At 39.3% G+C, this 12,562-nt stretch overlaps 1 protein-coding gene across 3 annotated transcripts in view; it reads left to right on the forward strand.

Moving 5' to 3' along the window:
- Window positions 1-12,562, forward strand: part of Arfgef1 (ADP ribosylation factor guanine nucleotide exchange factor 1) — a 94,731-nt gene that overhangs the window by 4,070 nt on the left and 78,099 nt on the right. The gene's annotated exons all lie outside the window — the stretch shown is intronic.

A 12,562-nucleotide genomic window follows, 5' to 3' on the forward strand; every position in this document is an offset into this window, starting at 1 on the left:
TAAGTTCAGGAGTTTCTTTGATGTTAGGTGTAAGTAGACTAGTTAACTCCTTGCTTTAGGTAACTTCGACAGTACCTACAGATGATAGAGTAAAAGTTCATGGTTGGAAACGGACACGGCTGCAGAGTAACAGAGGTCTTCAGAAAGAAAGACATTTAGAGCCCATGATAGGGCAGGGAGACCTACAGGGATGCAAGAGAAGTCATTTTTGCTCAGGCAGAATGAGTTTCTGTTGTTCATTGTATTGTGAAATGATCCTGCTGACTTAGCTTTCTTAGGAGTTTATTACCCATAAATATAATTTATCCCATAAATACTTCATTTATTTATTTACTTACTTACACGAGTTCTTGCTTGGTAGATTTGACTGGCCTGCCACTAGCTCTGTAGACCAGGCTAACTCAAATACAGCAATCATCCTGCCTTGGTCTCTCCAGTGTTGGGAGATGTGAACCAACTTGAACTTGTCAGAAATACAAATGTAATATCATGATGTAAATATTACAGAACTTCCTTGCTTCTGCCTCACTAACCCATTCTTATTTCCAGTGGTAGTAGGATTATAAAGAATATGAGTGGAGGATGAATTACTTTGAGTCTTTTTGGTCCTGGATTTGGGATACTTTTAACTTATCACCATTTACAAGCAAGTGACATCTCTAAACAATTTCACAGTATTTATGCCAGTATGTGCATGTGCATATTTTTGTGTGGATATGTTTGCCCACATATATGTGTCTGGGCATACATGGATGCTACAGGCCAGTGTTGAGTGCCCTGTCTATTACCGTATATAATATGGTGACCTTATATATTAAGATAGAGCCCTCCTCTCATTCAATATAGAAACTACGATCTTTGTTAGACTGTCAGGGCAGGGAGCCCCTTTGATTTCCCTGTCTGCCCACCTCCCAGCACTGGAGGAACAAATGTGTGTCATTGACATCCCTGGCTTTGTGTGGGTGCTGGGACTCCAAATCCAGGGCTTCGTGCTTGTGCAGCACACACTTTACCAGTGAGCTGTCTCCCACCTTCCTACAACTTTAATCAATTAGCAAGTCTTCCTTGCCATCTAAAGTAAAAAGATAGTATTCATTCACTACCTGAGCTGCGTGAATTTTTGAGTTGTCAAGGGAAGAAAAGTAAAGAAAGATCCAGTATATACTGGTCTTTACTTTCACATTTCAAATTGGTTTTAAGGATCCTTTATTCAGAGTGGCCATGAATAAAATGTTGTGAAGCCCAAGCTGTAGAGAAACCTTTAACCCAAAAATCTGAGTTGACAAAGTTCAGGTTATGGTCAACATATAATCTTATTTCCATTTGGAAAGTTTAAAATGTACATGAAAATTCTCTAAAGCAATCAGCTGAATTTTATTTAGCTTCTCCTAGATTTATTAGATCTTTTTTCAGTCTCTTAATGTAGTTAATGCCGCAGGGATACATGTTCACTGGGAATTACTTTGAAACACTGTTTAAGGGAAAAGACAAAGTAGATAGTACAATGACCAGAAGGAACTACTGCTGAGACAGTTCTTCTGAACAGCCTTGTTTTAGGAAATAGTCCTGCCCCGGTAAGCAGCTCGTAGCCAGGCGTGGAGGTGTGTGGCTGTAATTCCAGCACTTGGGGGGTGGGCGTCACGGAGTTTAAGGTTGGTAGTGGCAACAAAGATCCTGTCTTAAAAACAAAGCAATTAAAAAGAGAAACAAACCAAAAACAAGAACTGGGTTGGAAGCTCAGGGGATAAGAGGGCTTGCTTAGAAAGCTGGACTGTCTGTGTTGAGTCTCTACCAATGAATAAAGCCGATGTGGTAGTGTAGACCTGTAAGCTCGGGACTGAGGAATTGGAGATAGGATCTGGAGTTCAAGGTCACTCTGGGCTACTCAAGACCTTGTGTCAGAAAAGGTTCATGGGACAATTAAGGTGAAGACTACTTTTGGTTTCCTTTTTACCCTTTCCATCTCCTGACAGATACTAAATTGACTTTCCTGATAACCTTCATCTTATAGATAAAATTATGAATAGAAAATAATTTGAGGAAGTGTTTGTCATGATATTCCTTGTGTAATTGAGGAAACATCTAACAAAGAAAAATACGGGGGTTGGGGATTTAGCTCAGTGGTAGAGTGCTTGCCTAGGAAGCGCAAGGCCCTGGGTTCGGTCCCCAGCTCCGAAAAAAAGAACCAAAAAAAAAAAAAAAAAGGAAAAAAAAAAAGAAAAATACACAAGTAAATTATTGATGTTCCAAGTAAAATTATTTTAACTATTTTTGAAAATTTGTACATTTTTATGTATATGAGCCTTTTGCCTGCATGTATATATGTGCACCCAAGGAAGTCGGATGATAAGATTCCATTCACTTGGAGTTATAGCCAGCTATAAGGGTGCATGTGTATAATGAGAACCATACCCAGGTCCTCCTAAAGAGCTGCCAGTGCTCCTAACTGTCAAACCACTTGTCTCTTCAGCCCCACAACATAATTCTCTCTCACTGTATGTTTATCCTCCTGTCTCTTCGGAGGTTGACGAGTGGGATGAATTGAGCCCTGGAGTTTGAGACTGGGCAATAAATAGCAAGGCCTGGTCTCAAAAGTGAAAAGAACTAGACGTTCACTCTGTTATTTGTGGGTTTTCTCCTGTATTGGATAGTGCATCTGCATTGGGCACTGTAAACAAAGCATGCCTTCATGGAAGTTAACATTTTATTAGGGCGAGGATTATAGGAACTACAAATGAAAAATAGTATCAGATTGTTATCTGAAGAAATATCTCAGAAGGGTAAAGGTACAAGAGGAGCTGACTGTCAGGACATTGGAGGGAAAAGTGAGAGATTCGGTCTTTTAGGTAGATACCTAAATGAAATAACAAAGGAAACAGGATATGTGCTTACTATAATTCGGGTTACAGAGACTTACACTGTTGGGGAAGAGGGAAGTGAGATGAGCAGCTTTGGTGTTTTATCTGTGGGAAATCCAGGAAAGATACTTTAGTTTTGGAGAAAGGGTCTCATAAAAGGCAAACTGGCCTGGAATTTCCTGTGTAGGTGATGACCTTGATCTGATCTTCCCAAATCCCACCTTCCAAATTTGTTCTGCCAGGTCTGGCCTCTGGCAAGCTTTTAATAGGGGTTGCAGGTAGAGAGAGAAAACACTCAGGAGAGATAAATTGCCCCCCTCTTATTGTTTTGTGGATTTTGTTTGTTTATTGAGACAGTCTTTCAGTGTCTATTCAGACTGATCTGGAACTGGTGGTCCTCCCGCCTTAGCCTCTCAGATGCTAGGATTGTATGTATGTGTCAGAGGGCTTGGCGTGAGTGTGCATGTTTGTGTGTGTGTGTGTGTGTGTGTGTGTGTGTGTGTGTGTGTGTGTGTGTGTGGTTGGTTGGTTTTGTAGTTTGTTTTTGTTTTTTAGCAGACATCATTATCTTGCCTTTACATATATTTTATGTTTTTAAAGCAGTCTTGATATCCTGATACATTACCTCTACTCTCCTAGAACTCAGCCCCTGCCCTCTGTCACCACATGTACTCTTCAGTCAAGTGCTAAGATTACAAGCATGCTTTATTGTGCTTGGTTTTAGTTTTTTCCTTTTTGTTTTTGATGCTGGAGTTTGAGCCCCAGGGCCTTGTGCACACTGCGAAGGCTCTCTACCACTGAGCTACTTTCCCAGCCCCAGAATTAAAAACAAAAAGCAAAATAAAGACCATTAGTTCTCTGATGTTCAGTCTGTTTGCCTCAACCCTTACCCCACCTGCTCTAGACCCAATCCCCTTCCCTACAACCCAGCTTCCTGTACTGTGTTTTCCTACTGAAGTCCTTCTGTGTTGCCTACAAATTCTTAGATGCCATCCACAGAAGCGTAGTCAACTTACCAGGTGCTGCACACTTAAAGAAAGCTAATTCTCTTTCACCCAGACCCTATCCCTTGTCAGTAGCTCCTCTGCTAGACAGGGTTGGGGACTTCCTGTGCACCTCCACTTGCCATGCTGGGGCTGGTCTGGTATGCTGTCCCAATCACTGTGCGTTCATATGTGTTGTTTCCAGAAGACACTGTTTGATTACAGTCTTCTACTGCCTCTGTCTCTTTCTACCCCTTCAGGGCAGGAGGTACAAACCTTTTCCTGCTAAGCAACTTTTACCACACCTAGAATGTTTTAATCATAGAGTTTCACAGTGATATAATAGGAAATTTTCTACTTAAAAGTTGTTGTTGTTGTTTAAAGATTTGTTTGAACACACTGTTGCTTTCTTCAGACACACCAGAAGAAGGCATTAGATCCCATTACAGCTGGTTGTGATCCACATGTAGTTGTTGGGTCCTCTGGAAGAGCAGTCAGTGCTCTTAACCACTGAGCTGTCTCTCCAGCCCCAGTAGTGATGGTCCCTTTTAATTGTCAACTAGATTGACACAATGAAGAATCACTTGGGAGTGAGATTGTTTAAACCTATACTGCATTAAAAAGGGAAGAGAGTAAAGGATGGGTTCATTTGTCCTCCCTGTGCTCTTGACTGTGAACTATAACTTGGAATGGGGAATTAAAATAAACCCTTTCTCCTCCGGATTGTTTTTGTCAGAGTATTTTATCACAGCAACAGAATTAAGACAGTGACTCATACCTGTAATCTCAGCACTTGTAAGGCTGCTGTGAGCTCAGGGCCAGCCTTGACTGCATGCTGAGTTTCAGGCCAGCTTGGACTCTAGAATGAGACCCTATTTCAAAACAAACAAAAATAAATGTTCCTCCCCTTCCACAGAAGTTTTTCCTCTGAGAATGATATAAAACAAATGCAAATATCAATTGTCAGATTCTTTTTTTCAGTGAAAGCAAATCTTTTCCTAGAAATGATCTTTTCACCTTGTATACATGATTCATTAAGGGTCTCAATACTGATCTCCTTTGATTCTGAGTGGGCACTATAATCCAGTGTCTGTTCCCCGTAAAAGAAGAGGATAGGACATAGGGGCGCACAAAACAAGAAGACAGTATGAAAACAGTGGTGGAGTTTGGAATTATGCTGTTACAATCAAGGAACCTCAGAAGCCAATCAAAGGAGACTTCCCTTGGTTCTGCTGCCCCAGAGAATAAACTTTTGCTGTTTTAAGTCACCAAGTTTATTGATAATTCTTAGACAGTCCTGGAAACTAGTGAAAAAGTTTTTCCTAACCTTTCAGACCAAGTTGATTTCTTAATTTGAATTTTCATTTTTAAAATATAGAAAATATTGGTTATGTGTGGGGCTCTATTCTGATTGCCCCATGAATCTGGGGGATGCAGTGTAGGGTTTGGTATGGATTGAGTAGAAAATCTGAGACTTTAGTGTAGGCTAAATGGAAAAGAGTCAAGCACAATTATTTACTTTGGTATTCTCTTGCTTGTTTTGTGAAGCAAATCTGTGCACATAGACACACATAGATGGTACTAAATTGGTCTGCATAATCTACATTATTTTTCATTCAGAAAAACTCAAACATTTTAGAAATACCTTTTATTTTGATATTAACTGTAAGAAAATATGAAGCCATAATTTTGTCTCAAATTGAATCTAAATGTCAATCAGCTATTCACAGCCAATGCCTATCTAGAGTTTTCTAAGAAAGGGAATAATAAAAACATAAGTAGCCAAGGTATGAATGCCAAACACTTTAATTTTTTTTTTTTTTTTTTTTTTGGTTCTTTTTTTCGGAGCTGGGGATCGAACCCAGGGCCTTGCGCTTCCTAGGCAAGCGCTCTACCACTGAGCTAAATCCCCAACCCCACACTTTAATTTTTGATGCATGAGATTGAATTCAGGCTAAAATTGTAGACAGAGGAGAAGCTATATGGCATTTGCTGGTCTGTTTATATTTATAATTCAAATAAAATTGGCAATTTACTTTTTACCTTTTCTAAAAGAAGACCGTGGCAGTTCCTCCAAGCAATTTTAAAAAGTAAAACTGAGGAAACAGCACCAGATGTTTTTGTTGTGGGGACACCAGTTAGCTGTTTTCCTTTTGGTCTGTTCTCCTTCCCTGGCCTTTCTTTGGTTTTATAGTTCTGGGGATCAAAGCCAAGGCCTCAAGCCTGCTAGGCAAGAGACTGGGTTGCTCTCTAGTCACTTTGTTAGTTAGTAAATAAAAACATTCCTTTAAAGATTTATTTATTTACTTTATGTAAGCGAGTACAATGTAGCTGTCTTCAGACACACCAGAAGAGGGCATCAGATCCCATCACAGATGGTTATGAGCCACCATGTGGTTGCTGGAAACTGATCTCTGGAAGATCAGTCAATTAACCACTGAACCATCTCTCCAACCCAGTAAATAAAGGCATACTAGGCTGGGGAGATGGTTTGCTTGGTAGTGTGCTTGCCTTGCAAGCATAAAGAATGGAGATTAATCCTAACAATTCACGTAAAAGTCCCGGTATGGTAGTGCACTCTTGGAATTCCAGTACTAGGGAAGCAGGATGATTTACTGGCTTGCCAGCCCAGTCCTATTGCAAGCCCTGTCACAAGAAACAAAGTGAATGTCCCCCCAAAAAGTAACATTTGAGGATAACTTTTGGTCATTACACGCATGTGCACAACTTTATTGAAGTATAATTTACAAACTGTAAACATTACCTACTAGTATCTGTACCAAACTGTGCAGTCACCACCATAATCCAGTTCCAGAACATTTCCAGCAGCCTAGTAAAACCCTAGTGCCATCCCCAATTAATCTTTGCTGCTTCTCTCAGTTTCACACATCACTTAATATGGTTTGTCTCTAGAAATGCACTTTCTGAGCACTTTGTACAAGTAGTCCACACTGAGGAGGTGTTCTGTCTTTCATTCAGTAAGCACTTGAAGTCTGTTTTGATGCTTCGTCCCTGCTGAGGGTAGTGGTTCACAACTGTAATCCTTCAGGAAGTTGAGGCAGGAGAACTCCAAGCTTCAGGCATGCCTGGGTGTATCCCCTATCTCAACAACAACCGCAAAACACAAACCTCAGTTTTGTATTAGTGAATAGGAAAATTCAGCTTCCTTATTTGAAATGCGTGGGATCTAAAGTGCCCCAGACTTAAGAGTTTTGCAGATTTTAGAGTATTTGCAGACTACTGGCCAAAGGTAAATGTTCTGAAATCTGAAACGTTTTGCGTACTAACAACACCTGAAATGTTTCCATTCTGGAACATTTCAATTAGCTGTGCTCTTATACCACATTTCCTCTGTCCGTCAGTTGACACACACTTAGGTTAAATGAATAATGCTGCTGTAACTGTTTGGGTAGAAGTCTCTGTGTGCATACATTTTTGTTTTTCTTAAGTCGATAATCTAGGAGTGGATTTGATGGGCTGTATCAAATTAAATTTGAAGGGTCATCTCACTAAAGTGCTTGACATTTTTCTAGACCTTGTTCTACACATACAGACACTGAGGTCTGAGCATGTAAACAAGTGTGTTCTTTTCTAAAAAAATTCTCTCCGCCCTTTTCTCTCCTTCTCCTCCCCTCCTCAATTGTGTGTGTGTGTGTGTGTGTGTGTGTGTGTGTGTGTGTGTGTGTGTGTACGTGTACGTGTACGTGTACCATGTTGTGCCCTCGGAGACCAGAAGAGGATGCTGGCATCTGAGCTAGGTTCCTCTACAAGACCAGCAAATGTTTTTAACCATTGACACATCTCTCTAGTCTCCAGAAATATGTTCTTTTAAAAAAATTACACTAATTTCTAAGGCAACCATAGAAGTAACAGCTAATATTGTTTAGTGAATGCTGGGTTCTATGCCCATTAAATACTTACTGTTTCTATCTTTCTTGATTTTCAGAAGTCTCCTGAATGTTTAAGTAATTGAACTATTTTCATTTTGTAGACAAAGAAACTGAGTTTTGAGTATGTATTTAGCAGAGTTGGAATGTAGCTCTGCACTGTCTTGGTGTCTGTGTAGTCATTACTTCTGATCTAAAGTAGCAATCCTGACCTTTCTGTTAAGCACAGCATTGTATATGGGTTAGAGACAAGTTGCAGAAGGAGAAAGGAGCTGTTGGGAAAAGAAAAAGGTTGGTCATTTTGCATGTCTATACAGATGCATGTCTGCAGTCTCAGCACTTGATATGATGGGTGTGGTGGGCAGAAGTATTCAAGGTCATCCTTAACTGCATAATGAGTTGGAAGCAGCCTGGGCTACTTGAGAACCTTCCTCAATAAATCAACCAAACTTTACCAACCAGATAAATGAATGAAAAGTTCTGGACTTTACTTCCGAGGTAGAGCACACACATAGCATGTGGTTTAGCTCTGGTTTCAGTCCTCAGTACTAGGAAAGGAAAATTTAAAACAGAAAAAGGGATGAAACATGTAACTGACAAACATATGTAAGTGTATATAAAATCAGTAGTTAGATATGTTAATGTAGAGTGTTAGTCTGCTCTGTATATTCTCAGTGACTCTGCAGGGTATTTTTCTCCTGTCTGTGACAGCATAAACCATGATGGAGATAGGGTTTTAGTTCAGTATTCCCACTTAAGAAATTCTTCTGTAGTCACAAAAAGTTCTGATAATGTATTTGGAATTCTGAAAAGTTGTGTAATTTCTCAAGGATTCTGCATAGACTGCCTTTTATTCTAGTTCTACCCCTCAATATTTATGTGTCTGTGTGTGTGTACATGTATGTACATGTGTATGTGTGAGTACACATGGGAGAGACAGAGACAGAGACCAACCGAGACCTAGTAAGTTTAGAGTTACTTACATGTGCATAAGTGAGGGGTTATAGGTGAGGCACATGAGCAAGTTAACCAATAGGGACACCACAAAAAGAATGTGTTCACCACCCATCCCGAGCAGCCATTAACTGACAGTAGCTCCTTCAGGAGGGTTGAAGCCAGAGGAGGTTTTCCCTTATCCATGATGGAATGCTGGTAGACCCAGGCTTGTGATTATGGGCAAGCAATCCCAACCATTTTGAGTTCAGGAGAGCAACAGCCATATTGTAGCTGGAAAGACAGTGTTATAGAGCACTCTTCTCTATCATTTGCACCCTCTTCTGTATTCTCTCAGTTCTGTCTCATTTTGGGGCTTGCTTTGAGCATGCTGGCCAGTTATAATTCTGTCCTCTACAAAAACAAGTTTCTCTTACCAAAGCAGAGAGCAACACTCTCTACTAACGTAAGTATGTAGAAAGCAGTTTTGTGAATACAACATATCCTCTTAGCAAAACAACAACAGTTTCTCTACTAGAGTCAGACCTATCCTGCCATAGCATTTTGATCAGGTTTACAGTACCAGGTTTGAGTTTGGCCTGTACAGCAGACTTCAAATCAAACCAGAAAGCAATTGATTACAGTCATGCTACAGTATCCATAAAGCTACATCTGAAGCTCTAACTCCTTCCACCCATTTGCTATACTACCCCACTCCTCTTTCAGATTCTTTCTTTTTATTAAATCTTGTGTGTGCGTTTTAAAATATATAAACACAGACTGCTCAGTCCATATAATGATACTTGTTTGTATGTTTTCAGAGCTGACTTTGGTGTTAAATAACCAATTAATGTACTCCTCCTTGAGGAAGACTATTTCTCTCATTCTCAGTATTCCTTAATTTTCTATAGCTTTTGGTGTGGGGTTAGGACCCCTTGAGCTTATAGACATATTATCCTTGTTCAGCCTTGTTGATGAGATTTCCTAGATTTAGTTTCTCTGACATTGTAGAAGACAGTCTCCCCTGGGTTCGGTCCCCAGCTCCGAAGAAAAGAAAAAAAAAAAAAAAAAAAAAGAAGACAGTCTCACAGCAAACTTTCTGGTCCTCAGGCAGCAGTTGTGACTTAACCTTAGCTGCCCGAGGAAGAAGCGCAACACAGGGCAACAGCAATTAGCCTGTAATATTTGGAATTCTCTTGGGTGGCTGTGACCAACAACTCAGAAGAGGACTTCTCATGCTTGGTGTTGGGGTTTTTGGAACTCTATGGCCCCTTGAGGAGAGCATTGTAAGCCCATATAGGAATTTTTGTTTGTTTGTTTCCTCTCTCTCCCTCTCCCTCCCCCTCTCTGTGTGACATAAGGAGTATTAAGTAAAATAAATATATAAGTTACATATTCGTATACAGACTTACGTATGATATAGGTGTATGTTTTAGTTAGGTAGTTAATAATACTCCTTATGACTTTCAGACATCTTATTGTTATTTTTCATTCTCCCTTCTATATTTATATTTCTTCAATTATTTTGAAGTTTCAGTTTTTCTTTACCATGTTTGTTGCTAACATGAAGAACATTTGAATTCCTTTAAAGTAACCCTAGTGCTGATTTTTCTTGTTATTTTCATCTTACAAGGTTTAGACTTTTTAAATAAGCTTTTAAAATATGGTTTATTTATTGTTATTTTAAACGTGCATTGGAGTTTTGCCTGCATGTATATTTGTGGGAGAGTATTGGATATCCTGGAGCTGAAGTTACAGACATTTGTAAGCTGCCATGTGGGTGCTGGGAACTGAACTTAGGACCTCTGGAAGAGCAGCCATTGTCTTAATTGGTGAGCAATCTTTCCAGCCCACAGAGCCTTAAATTTTCCACTGAAAATGATATACAGTGATAGAAATGTGCCACTGACTTAAATGTTAGCCTTTATGGTGTTGCATGATAGTTTTGCTGCCATTCAGACAATACATTTGTATACAGTGTGTCATTTCTCTATATCTGCTTTCACTATTTTTCCCTCTTTGCTCCTCTGAAATTTAATTACAATGTATCTTGGCATGTATTTCCTTGGGTATCTTATTCTTGTTTCCTCAGCTTTAAAATACATAGTTTTTTGTTTGTAGTTTAAAAAGCCTTGTTAATTATGAAGTCAGTTTCGTAGCTAATAGCTGGTATTGTAGCTTATAAAAGAATACAGCATGAGGGTACATATATCCCTTTGATAAAAAGGAATGATGAATTTTTTTACATAGGAGGTGTGTTCTGGGATCCAAAGTGAAACATTTCTTCCTGTGGTTTCCTGCAAAATAATTTTGAGAACTGTTGATTAAAATCACTCACGTTTTATTTCATTTGAAGAAGGCAGCGTCCCTGGATTTGAGACTGATACTGATAAGCAAAGAAGTGGGATTCCCCCCTCTCCAAATTACTTGTTTTTATAGTGTGTTTTTCTAACCAGTTAAACATATCACAAAATCAAGTTTCTAAGTAGTTATGATCTGAATGAATTGGAAACCAGGTCTTAGGAACACTCAGCATCATTCTCCGTCCCAGTGTTAGATTCCAGAGCCAAAGTGAAAGGGAGGAGAAAAGAAGGAAGGAAACACAAAACAGAACACAATTTTAATCTTGTTTCTCTCTTGTAGGGCTCTGTACATTGCAACATTGCTGAATGTCTACCTATTGTGTGACTGACAGAGCTGGATGCTAGGAATGCAGCAAAGGACTAAACACACTCTTACCGTCCACAAATCCCCACTAAAGTGGACCCCTCTTATCTAACTGACATTTGGAACCTTTTGTTTGTTTGTTTTTTTCAAATCAAATCCTGCCTCTTGCACATTCCAGTGCCACTGTTCTACTCCTCCTGTGAGCTTGGCGTTTAGAGTCCATGTACGAATGATCAGCTGGTGTCTTTTTTTCTGTGCTGTCTTATTTCTCTTAAGCACTGTAAATCTTTATTAAGTTGTGTCTTTAAACAGTTCCAAGTGATAGTTTATATTATCCCTTCTTTACTCCTATCCCTGGGAAGATGGAAAGGCTTTAGTCCTCAGACAACTAGACTGAAATCCTGATATCAAATGCCTGGCACACAATAGACAATGAGTAAGTTGTATATAGTTTCAGAATCGGTGCTATAGCAAAGTAATTTGAGCAAGTTACTTTATACTTCATATAGTGCTTGACAATAGAAGGTAGTCAGTAAATAGTAAAGGTGTTAGATTAGCTTTTCTGAGGAGAGACATGAATATCTCTTTACCCCAGTGACAGACCAAAAATGACTACCCAACTCTAGCTTGCTGAAGCAATTAGCTTAATTGCAGTTACTTACAGGAGCATGGGGTGGGGGTGGGGTGTCATGAAACTGGAAGGCGCACCATGAAAAGGAAGGTGAGGATCTTAAAGCAGAGGGGAGGAATATCGGAGTGCATGGGGAGAAGAGAAGGTTTCCAGTGAGGGGGAAATGAACCAGTCAGGGTTACACAGGAAGCGGGTGATAAGAGGGAAAGAAGAAAAGAAAGCTATGTGAAATGCCATACTATTTATTTTGCATGCTACATTAAAAGATTAATTTTAAAAATTGGACATACTTGTTTTATAGGGTTTTTTCAAATATAGTTCTAACTAGAAAAATTAGTTATTATCAACACATACAAGCATTTTCAAGAAGTTATAATTCTATTAGAATAATCTTACTGAGAGACACAGAGTGCCCCTTCCCCCCACATACAGACGGACAGACAGACAGACAAGATTGTGGCTACAATATTTTTTCCTAGTACTTCTGGTTAATGTAGTTATTAAAGAGAAAGGGGGAATGCTTTGGTAATTCAAATTCTTTGTTTGTTGATTCACATTCTTTGTGATCTATTATTTCTATATTTAGGTGAAATAAAATTTGAG

This window comes from Rattus norvegicus, chromosome 5, assembly GCF_036323735.1.
Source record: "Rattus norvegicus strain BN/NHsdMcwi chromosome 5, GRCr8, whole genome shotgun sequence".
Classification (NCBI taxonomy): Eukaryota; Metazoa; Chordata; class Mammalia; order Rodentia; family Muridae; genus Rattus; species Rattus norvegicus.